This window comes from Megascapheus bottae, unplaced genomic scaffold, assembly GCF_031878675.1.
Source record: "Megascapheus bottae isolate mThoBot1 unplaced genomic scaffold, mThoBot2.hap1 HAP1_SCAFFOLD_51, whole genome shotgun sequence".
Taxonomy (NCBI): domain Eukaryota; kingdom Metazoa; phylum Chordata; class Mammalia; order Rodentia; family Geomyidae; genus Megascapheus; species Megascapheus bottae.
In genome coordinates this window covers 838,240-848,467 of record NW_028327726.1, presented here as the reverse complement: position 1 = coordinate 848,467, position 10,228 = coordinate 838,240, and the positions used below count along the sequence as shown (strand labels likewise).

Here is a 10,228-nt window from a genome sequence, read left to right as displayed (position 1 = left end):
GTTCCATGTGCTGCTGAGAAAAACGTATATTGTGTTGTTGCTGGGTGGAATATTCTGCAGATGTCTGTTAGATCTAGTTGGTCTATATAGTTGTTCAGTTCTAAGGTTTCTCTGTTGAGTTTTTGCCTTGTTGATCTGTCCATAGGTGAAAGTGGTGTGTTAAAGTCACCGACAATCACTGTATTTCGATCTATGTATGGTTTCAGTGTGAGTAAAGTTTGCTTGATGAAGTTTGGAGCTCCGGGATTGGGTGTGTAAATATTTAGGATCGTTATGCCTTCCTGGAGGAAAGATCCTTTAGTAGGATGTAGTAACCTTCTTTGTCTTTTCTTACTAATTTTGGTTTGAAGTCTATTTTATCTGATATGAGGATGGCAACTCCAGCCTGTTTATGGGGCCCGTTAGCTTGATAGAGTTTATTCCAACCTCTCACTTTCAAAAGATGCTTGGTTTTTTTGGTAAGATGTGTCTCTTGAAGACAGCAGAACGATGGCTCTTGCTTTTTGATCCAACTAGACAGCCTATGGCGTTTAATTGGAGAGTTAAGTCCATTGATATTAACAGTTAGGATTGAGAGATATTTATTTGGTCCTACCATTTTTAAAAGCTTGTATTTGGGCCTGTGTCTTGACAGTTCTTGTGGTCCTTATGTGGTATGCTGTTTAGGTGACATTTCTTTCCCTATATTGCATTTATTTTGGTTTTCTATGTATAGAACATCTTTCAGAATTCTCTGTAGTGTTGGTTTTGTTGCGACATGTTGTTGCAGCTTTTCCCTGGAATGGAATGTTTTTATTGTTCCCACAGTTATGAATGAGAGCTTAGCTGGGTACAGTATTCTTGGTTGGTAGTTGTTTAACTTAAGGGCATGACATATATGCTTCCAGTCACCTCTTGCTTGCATGTTTTCTGCTGAGTAGTCTGGGGTTATTCTGATTGGTTTTCCTTTATATGTTACTGAACCCTTTTCCCTGGCTGCCTTTAGGATCCTTTTTTTGGTTTCTACTGATCCAGTTCGGATTATGATGTGGTGGTGAGATGTTCTTTTCTGGTCAGGTCTGTTTGGGGTTCTAAAAGCTTCTTGTATCTGGATGGGTCTGCCCTTCTGGATATTTGGGAAATTCTCTGAGATGATTCCCTGAAGTATATTTCCAATACCATTGACCTCTTTCTCCAGACCCTGCTCAATACCAATTAGCCTTAAATTAGGCTTCCTAATTGTATCTTGGACCTCCTGAAGCGCTCTCTCATTTTTCCTAGATTTGGATTGACTCATTTTTGGTTCTTTCTCTATAATAAATAATTATCTTCAGCCCCGGAAATTCTCTCCTCTGTATTGTCTAACCTACTATCAAAGCTATCTACTTTATTTTTCATGTGCTTTGCTACTAATTGCTCATTTTTGATGCCTTGCATCTCTTCTTTTAGATCATGTATGGATTTCTTTAGCTCCTTGATTTCCATTTGAGTGGTTAGCTCAGTAGCTTTATTTTCTTTGAACATTTGTTGGAGTTCGGTCACCTTTTTATTTGTGGATTCTATGAATTCATCCATCTTTCTTTGAACAGCCTTTATTTTGGCTTCCTTTATGGCTCCTTCTTTTTCACTTATCACCTTGTTTATGGTTTCCTCTTGTTCAGCTATGGCTTCCTCCCTTATCTCTTTCTTTATATTTTCACATTTTTCATTAATGATGTTTATCAATTGCATTCGTACAGCACTTGGAAGACTCTCCTCTAGGTTTGCCAGTGACTGTTCCATTGGCTGTTTACATTGGGTGGAGGAGGTGGGAGATGTTGTTTCTTGATTTGACATTTTTCTTGAGTTTCTTGTTCTGCCCATTTGAAAATGGGAGCAAGATTAATACTAAACACGATTATGGTTTTTCAGATATAACCAACCTAGACCTCTGTAGCTGGCAGACTCTAGATGTTCACAAGTTTTGATTGGTGTTATCACTCTTTCTTTTTGTGCAGTTACCGACTAGTCTAATTATTCACTGATAAGCGTTTTATATCCAAAACAATAAGCCTCTCAATCCAATCTCTATTGTCTTTAAGTCCCTCTGAGCCTAGAGAATAATTAAACACCTAGATGTACAATGTTGCTCAACTGCCATCAAGTGTAGATCCATGCAGTATAAGGGTTGAAGAGGAGCAGAGGTCCAGAGATAGAAAAATAGAATGAGAGAGGTCAGAGGGTAAGTAGGTAGAGTATTTGAGTACAATGTTTGGAAAGTATTAGAATAAAACTTATGTGTTGCTGCGCTACTCGTTCTTAGCCCAACCAGTGGCCTCACAGTGGACCAGGGATGGATCTGGGAGCTTCCGTCTGAGCGGGATGGGCGGACGTTTTCCTGTGCTGCTTCCAGGGGCGGCCCCAAGCCAAGGGTGTGGGGATTGAGAGTTTCAGGAGCTCTCAGCAGGACCAGCAGGAGGCCCCTCTGTTCCCAGGGGCGGGGCCCGTCTGGGGATGTGGGCTCCAAGGGCGGAGTGGCGCCTTTTTGATTCTCAGAAGGGAAGCTTGGCTGCTGGTTGGCCCTTCAGATCCCTGCTGTGTTTCCACTGCTTTGTCAGAGTCTGTGACTGTGTGGGGGGGCCCTCGGTGGTGTCTTCCTCAGAATTCCCAGCTGGAGGATGCCCCGCTTGAGAATTGAGGGGGGGCAGATGCTGGCTCCTATTTACCCACACCCCCTACCCACTGTTGTAAGGCAGGGTCCCGAAGTGCTCCACTCTCCAGATCCAGTGGCCTGGATGAGGAGCCTGGAGGGCGGGTGGGAGCCGGGACAGCTCCGCCTCCCCTGGTGTGGTGCTGAGTCTTAGGGTCCGCCCGCTTCTCAGTCTCCAGTCAGAGAGCTGGGGGTTGAGCCCGTTGGGCAGGTGGGAGTTGGGACAGCCCCGCGTCCCTTGGTGGGGTGCTAGGTCTTATGGGTAGCCCGCCTGTCAATCTCCAGTCAATGGCCTGAGGGAGGGGGCTGTTGAGGGGAGGGACAGGATTCTAAATTCCTTGCCCCCCTGCTCACGCCAGTCTTTCTCGGGCGGGGTGTTGGGGTCTGAGTTAAGTTCTATTGCTTGGCACGTGCTCTGCTTTCCTGATGTGTTTGGTGATGCGCTGTATTACTCAAGCCTCTGCGTCCGTCTGCGGGTGTTCCACTGTGGTGGGGAGTCTTTCATTCCCCTCGGATCTCCACCGCCGCCTGTGTTCTGCATCTGGGTTCCGCTGCTTGCTGTTCTGGTTCCGCGTCTGGGTTCCGCTGCCTCCGCCGTTCGCTGGCACGGTTCTGTGCTGGTTTCTGCAGCCTGGTGCCCTCCACTGCAGCTGCTTTTCGTGGATTACAGCTGGTGCCCGCCCCCGCTTTCCCCGCATGGAGCCGGTGCCCGCTCAAGCCGCTTTTCAGGGCTTGGTCCGGTGCCAGCCGCCGCTTACTGTGGCTTTCCGTGGCTTTGGGCGAGAGGTGGGGGAGGGGTCCTCACGTTCCGAATTCTTTGAGAAAGTTGGATGTGAGCTTTATCTGGATTTCTTTTCCGGTTTGAGTCCTTCTCCGTTGCTTTTTGAGTTTGTTGTTGTGGATTTCTTTAGATAGTTGGCTCGTGGGACTCCCTGGTTCTCTCTTTTTGTCAGAGAAAGCTAGGCATCATCCCTATTGTCTCGGCGCCATCTTCCTTCTTCTAGCCTTATTTTCTTCTTAATGATGTTTTATATTTAATTTTGCTCATCTAGTAAATTTTATTCAATAGCTGCATGTTTCTAGTCACACTTCTGGCTTTTGCAATATTCATGAACTTGTTTTGTTACATCTCTCTCTTCCATTCTCTGTCCCTCATCATATCCTCTCACCCTCATTCATATTCCTTCCTCCTGCTCTGCTTCCCCCATAGGGAATACAGCAGTAGAGACCATGTGTTTGATATTTGGTCACCAGTCACCTTTCTGCAGGGACTTGAACCCTGTTACCTCATTAACATCATTACAGATCTTTTCTGGAAAAAAATGTTCTAGTTCCCAGGAAAGACCAAAACATAACAAAAAATCAAGCATTTGGAAACCATATTACACACCAGAAGGCAGAACTTCAAATGTGTCCTTGTCTCAGACTGTCCAATCACAGACATTCTCAAGTGGCATGAATTACAATTGGATCAATTCTCAGAAAGCAAAACAAAATAGCGGATGGTTCAACATATGCAAATCAATTTATATAATTCAACACATCCATACAAGCAAAATCATCACATGATTGTCTCAAAAGATGCAGAATTGGGGGCCCGCGGAGACCATGTCCTGACTGAGGCGGGCGAGCGGGCTGGCGGAGGCGGCAGCAGTGGGGCAGGTGGGCCGGCGGCGCCGAGGGAGGCAGAGAGGGGCCGGGCTCGGCTCGTCGCCGCGGGCTGTGGGGGAGTCGCTGCCACCACCGCCGCCACCACCGCTGCCTGGCGCCCTGTGTCAGATGGGGAGGAGGAGGAGCGGGAGCTGGAGGAGAAGCCGCCGCCCCCAGCTTCCTGCCTGACAAAACTTGTTTGAAGAAGTTCCCGATGTCAGAACGTGGAATTAAGTGAATATTGTACGTATGAAAACTGGTCGTCTGCAATCAAGTGTACTATGTGTCGTGCCCAAAGACCCAGTGGAACAATTATTACTGAAGATCCCTTTAAAAGTGGTTCCAGTGATGTTGGTAGAGATTGGGATCCTTCCAATACTGAAGGAGGAAGTAGTCCTTTAATATGTCCAGATTCTAGTGCAAGACCAAGGGTTAAATCTTTATATAGCATGGAACATGCAAATAAGTGGTCATGTCACATGTGCACATATTTGAACTGGCCAAGAGCAATCAGATGCACCCAGTGTTTATCCCAGCGTAGGACCAGGATTCCCACAGAATCTCCTCAGTCCTCGGGATCTGGCTCAAGACCAGTAGCTTTTTCTGTTGAACCTTGTGAGGAATATAATGATAGGAATAAACTGAATGCAAGGACCCAGCATTGGACCTGTTCTATTTGCACATATGAAAACTGGGCCAAAGCTAAAAAATGTGTTGTTTCTGATCATCCCAGACCTAATAACATTGAAGCAATAGAGCTGGCAGAGACTGAAGAGGCTTCTTCAATAATAAATGAGCAAGACAGAGCTCGATGGAGGGGAAGCTGCAGTAGTGGTAATAGCCAAAGAAGATCACCTCCCACTACAAAACGAGACTCTAAGGTGAAAATGGATTTTCAGAGGATTGAACTGGCAGGTGCTGTTGGCAGCAAGGAGGAACTTGAAGTGGACTTCAAAAAACTAAAGCAAATTAAAAACAGGATGAAAAAGACTGATTGGCTATTCCTTAATGCTTGTGTGGGGGTTGTAGAAGGTGATTTAGGGGCCATAGAAGCTTATAAGTCATCAGGAGGAGATATTGCACGTCAGCTCACTGCAGATGAAGTACGCTTGCTGAATTGTCCTTCTGCCTTTGATGTTGGCTATACCCTGGAACACTTGGCTATACGTTTTCAGAGGCAGGATATGCTAGCAATATTGCTTACAGAGGTGTCTCAACAAGCAGCAAAGTGTATTCCAGCAATGGTGTGTCCTGAATTGACAGAACAAATCCGGAGAGAAATAGCTGCTTCTCTTCATCAAAGAAAGGGGGATTTTGCTTGGTATTTTCTAACTGACCTTGTAACATTTACGTTGCCAGCAGATATTGAAGACTTGCTCCCAACAGTTCAAGAAAAATTATTTGATGAGGTACTTGATAGAGATGTTCAAAAGGAGTTAGAAGAAGAATCTCCAATTATAAACTGGTCCTTGGAGTTGGCTACACGTTTGGAAGTCGACTGTATGCTCTGTGGAACCGGACTGCGGGAGACTGCTTACTGGACTCAGTACTGCAAGCTACCTGGGGTATTTATGACAAGGACTCAGTGCTCCGGAAGGCTCTGCATGACAGCCTGCACGACTGTTCACACTGGTTTTACACACGATGGAAAGATTGGGAATCATGGTATTCCCAAAGCTTTGGTTTACATTTTTCATTGAGAGAAGAACAGTGGCAAGAAGACTGGGCCTTTATACTTTCTCTCGCCAGTCAGCCTGGAGCAAGTTTGGAGCAGACACACATTTTTGTACTTGCACATATTCTTAGGCGACCAATTATAGTTTATGGAGTAAAATATTATAAGAGCTTCCGAGGAGAGACTTTAGGATATACTCGGTTTCAAGGGGTTTATCTGCCTTTGTTATGGGAATAGAGTTTTTGTTGGAAAAGTCCCATTGCTCTGGGCTATACCAGGGGCCACTTCTCTGCCTTGGTTGCCATGGAAAATGATGGCTATGGTAACTGAGGTGCTGGTGCTAACCTGAACACCGATGATGACGTCACCATTACGTTTTTGCCTCTGGTTGACAGTGAAAGGAAACTACTCCACGTGCACTTTCTCTCTGCTCAGGAGCTAGGTAATGAGGAACAGCAAGAGAAGCTGCTCCGAGAGTGGCTGGATTGCTGCGTGATGGAGGGCGGTGTCCTGGTCGCCATGCAGAAAAGCTCTGGGCGGCAGAGCCACCCCCTGGTCACACAGATGGTAGAGAAGTGGCTTGATCGCTACAGACAGATCCGTCCGTGCACGTCCCTGTCCGATGGAGAGGAAGATGAAGATGATGAAGATGAGTGAAGGCTAAGGAACAGACCAGGGCATCAGATCTGCTGTGACCCCAGTTAATGTGGTGCTCCAAGCAAAGTGCCCAGAGTGGAAAGAACCAGATCCAGTGAAATCTGCTCACAGTTATTTTTCTGGTCCACACCCAGTGGAGATAATTAATGCATCTGCTGTATGAGGAGACAGAGAACTTGGGTTGAACTACAGTTTGTAAAAAAAAAAAAAGCAAAAAACAAAAAACACACACACACACAAAAAAACCACCCCAAAACCTAATTTTATTGACAGACTTTTGTTTCTTTTGAAATTGTAAATCTGTCTATAATGTAACGCATGTGGTTGTGTAAGAAATTGTGAAATAGGAAAAATTGTACCAGCATCTCCATATTGAGAATTTTTTCCAGCATGGGCACTAACAAAAAAGCACATGGCAGAGATCTCTTATCCTTTGAAATCTTCTCTTCAATAGAACCTGGCATTTTAGTTTTACCTTACAAGGTCTAATTTCATGAAGTGTCAGCGATGTGGAAACTGTACAAATTACCCACACCAAAACATAAAATAAACAGGCCTTTTATTTTAATATGTATCCAATCAAATCAAATCAAATCTCTTAGGAACAAACTACAAGGAAAAGCTAATTGATTTTTTTTAATGGAATGAACTTCATATATACTCAGCCTCTTCATTTTGAAAAGGTTTTCGTTTCTTGTTGCCTTTTAAGTTTTCTGATTTCCCCCTTTTAGCATTTAGGTATTTATTTGTTGGGAAAAGTGCCCTGCGATGAGGGCTAGACTCTGGGCAGTGATCCATTGTGCATTTCCCTGGCTGGGAAGGGAGCAGGTTGGCTTGTCACTGACTAGATTGTGTGAGATTTGTTCCCATGGACCCGGTTGACAATGTTCTGCTCCCCCAATTGCCATGCAGAGGGACCTTGGGTTCTTCTTGTCTCCTCTTATCATCTGTGCTCCAAGCAAGCAAGTAGCCCTTTGCTCAGGCTGGTTGGGAATGCCAGTTCAGTACGGAATAAAGAATTTGAAAATGGAAAAAAAAGATGCAGAAAAGGCACTTGACAAGATCCAACACCCCTTTATGCTAAAAGCTCTAGAGCCATGCAACATTCCCCAGTATAATAAAGGCTGTGTATGACAAACCCACAGCATTATACTTAATGGCAAAAAGCTAAAGCCATTCCCTCTAAAATCAGGAACGAGACAAGGATGCCCACTCTCTTCACTCTTCAACATATTATTAGGATTCCTAGCCAGAACAATAAGGCAAGATGCAAGCATAAAGTGGATCCAAATAGGGAAAGTAGAAGTAGAACTTTCCCTCTTTGCAGATAACATGATTCTGTATTTAAAGAACCCAATAGACTTGACCCCCAAGCAGCTTGAGATGATTCCAAACTTTGGCAAGGTAGCAGGGTATAAAATTCACCCTCAAAAATCAACTGCCTTCCTCTATGCCAACAGTGAAAGGAACAAGGCAACAATCAGGAAAGCAACTCCTTTTGCAATAGCCTCAAAGCAAATAAAGTACCTAGGAATTAACTAAGAATGTAAATGTCCTTTTTGATGAAAACGTTAAAACCCTGAAAATGGAAATTAAAGCAAAACCGGGGAAATGGAAATATCTCCCATGCGCCTGGATTGGAAGAATTAACATCGGAAAAATGGCAATCTTGCCGAGGACTATCTACAAATTCATCACAATACTCATCAATATCGCGATGTCATTCTTTAATGAAATACAAGATGCAATCCAAAATTTCATATGGAATAATAAAAGACCCATATAGCAAAAACACTTCTTAGTAGAGAGAATAGTGCAGGAGGAATTTCTACACCAAACTTTAGACTGTATTACAGAGCTATAGTGAACAAAACAGCTTGATACTGGCACAAGAACAGGCCTGAAGACCAATGGAATAGAACTGAGGACCCAGATATTAAACCACAGTCCTATGGCCACCTAATCTTTAATAAGCTAGCCAAAAAATAGAATTGAAGAAAGACAGCCTCTTCAACAAGTGGCGCTGGCAGAACTGGTGAAGCACCTGCAGAAAACTAAAGTTGGATCCTTCTTTGTCACCCAGCAACAGGATTAACTCCAAATGGATTAAAGACCTCAAGGTAAATGCAAATACACTGAAAACTTTACAAGAAGGAGTAGGAGGTACACTAGGATTTCTTAGAAAAGGTTGAAACTTTCTTAATAAGGACAAAGAAACACAACAAATCAGAGAAACTTTGGATAGGTGGGACTGTATTAAACTGCAGAGCTTCTGTATGGAAAACGACATAGCTAGCAAATTATCTAGAAAGCCTACCGAGTGAGAGAAGATCTTCACTAACCACACAACCAACAAAGGCCTCATATCTAAAATGTAACAACCCCAAAATTAATCTCCAAAGAAACAAACATCCCATTAAAAGATGGGCCAAAGGCTTAAAGAGAGACTTCTCTGAAGAAAAAATAAAAATGGCCTATAGCCACATGAAGAAATGCTCAACATCTCTGGCCATAAAAGCAATGCAAATAAGAAAAAGCCCCAAAACTCGAAGATTCCACTGTCATAGACCAAGGAGTTAAACGGAACAAAGCAAAGACCCTCTAGCCTTGAGCAAATCTCATCTGGTTGAGTCATCTGCACAAAATACTTCTCGGAATAACTGCAGGTTGTTGCTTGGGTTAGCACAATGGCCAAAAGAACAGCCTGACCCACCCCTAACCTTGAGACTTCCCGTTCCTGTTATCACAAAAACTCTCCATCCCCCCCCCTCTATACTCCCTTCCTTACACTCAGGGTATATAAACCCTGCTTTACTTTTAATAAATGAGACCTTGACGCGACTCAGATTGTCTCTGTCTTTCTTTATGCGCCTGGTCTCCTTCCTCTCTTTCCCCCATTGGTTTTCTTCTCTTAGGAGGTGCCTCCTCGAACCTCATGAATAATTGAACCCGCGGGACGGGAGAAGTGGTGCCCAACGTGGGGCTCGAGGCACAGTGACCTACCGGACGGCGTGGAGAGCAGGGGACCCCGATTATATTAAGGTAGAGACGCCCACACCGCATCGCTCGTGCACCGTGGGAGAGTCTTGAGGTAAGTTCTGCCGTCCCATCAACCATGGGCAAAGCGTTATCAAAAGAGGTTTTATTTATAAAAGACATGAAAGGATCACTTAGGGAGAGAGGAATAAGAGTTAAAAAGAAAGATTTGGTAAAATTCTTTTGTTTTGTTGGAGAAGTGTCCGTGGTTGGTCTTGCACGGACCAGACATCCATCCCCTTGCCTGGAATAAGGTAGGAAAAAATATCAATGAATTACTCCGTCAGGGAGAGGAAATCCCCGAGGCCTTCTTTAGCTTCTATGGGGTTATTAGAGATATTTTAAAGGAAGCAGAGGAGGGAGGTGACAGTGCTCGCTTACTAGCTTTAACAGAGGATTACCTAACGGAGTCACGTTGCCCGTCTCGCAAAAGCGAAATTGACAATGAAAAACCTATGGTCACTGGCCTTCGGCCTGGCTCGCGCACTCCCTCTGTGATAGATGAGCCTGTGCCCTCAGGACGCCGCTTGGCGCCACCTTTA

The 10,228-nt window shown here is 44.4% G+C and overlaps 1 pseudogene; it reads left to right on the top strand.

The window, feature by feature from the left end:
* The first annotated feature begins 4,532 nt into the window (after positions 1–4,532).
* Positions 4,533–6,883, top strand: LOC150039252 (ubiquitin thioesterase ZRANB1 pseudogene; annotated as a pseudogene).
* The last annotated feature ends 3,345 nt before the right edge of the window (positions 6,884–10,228 follow it).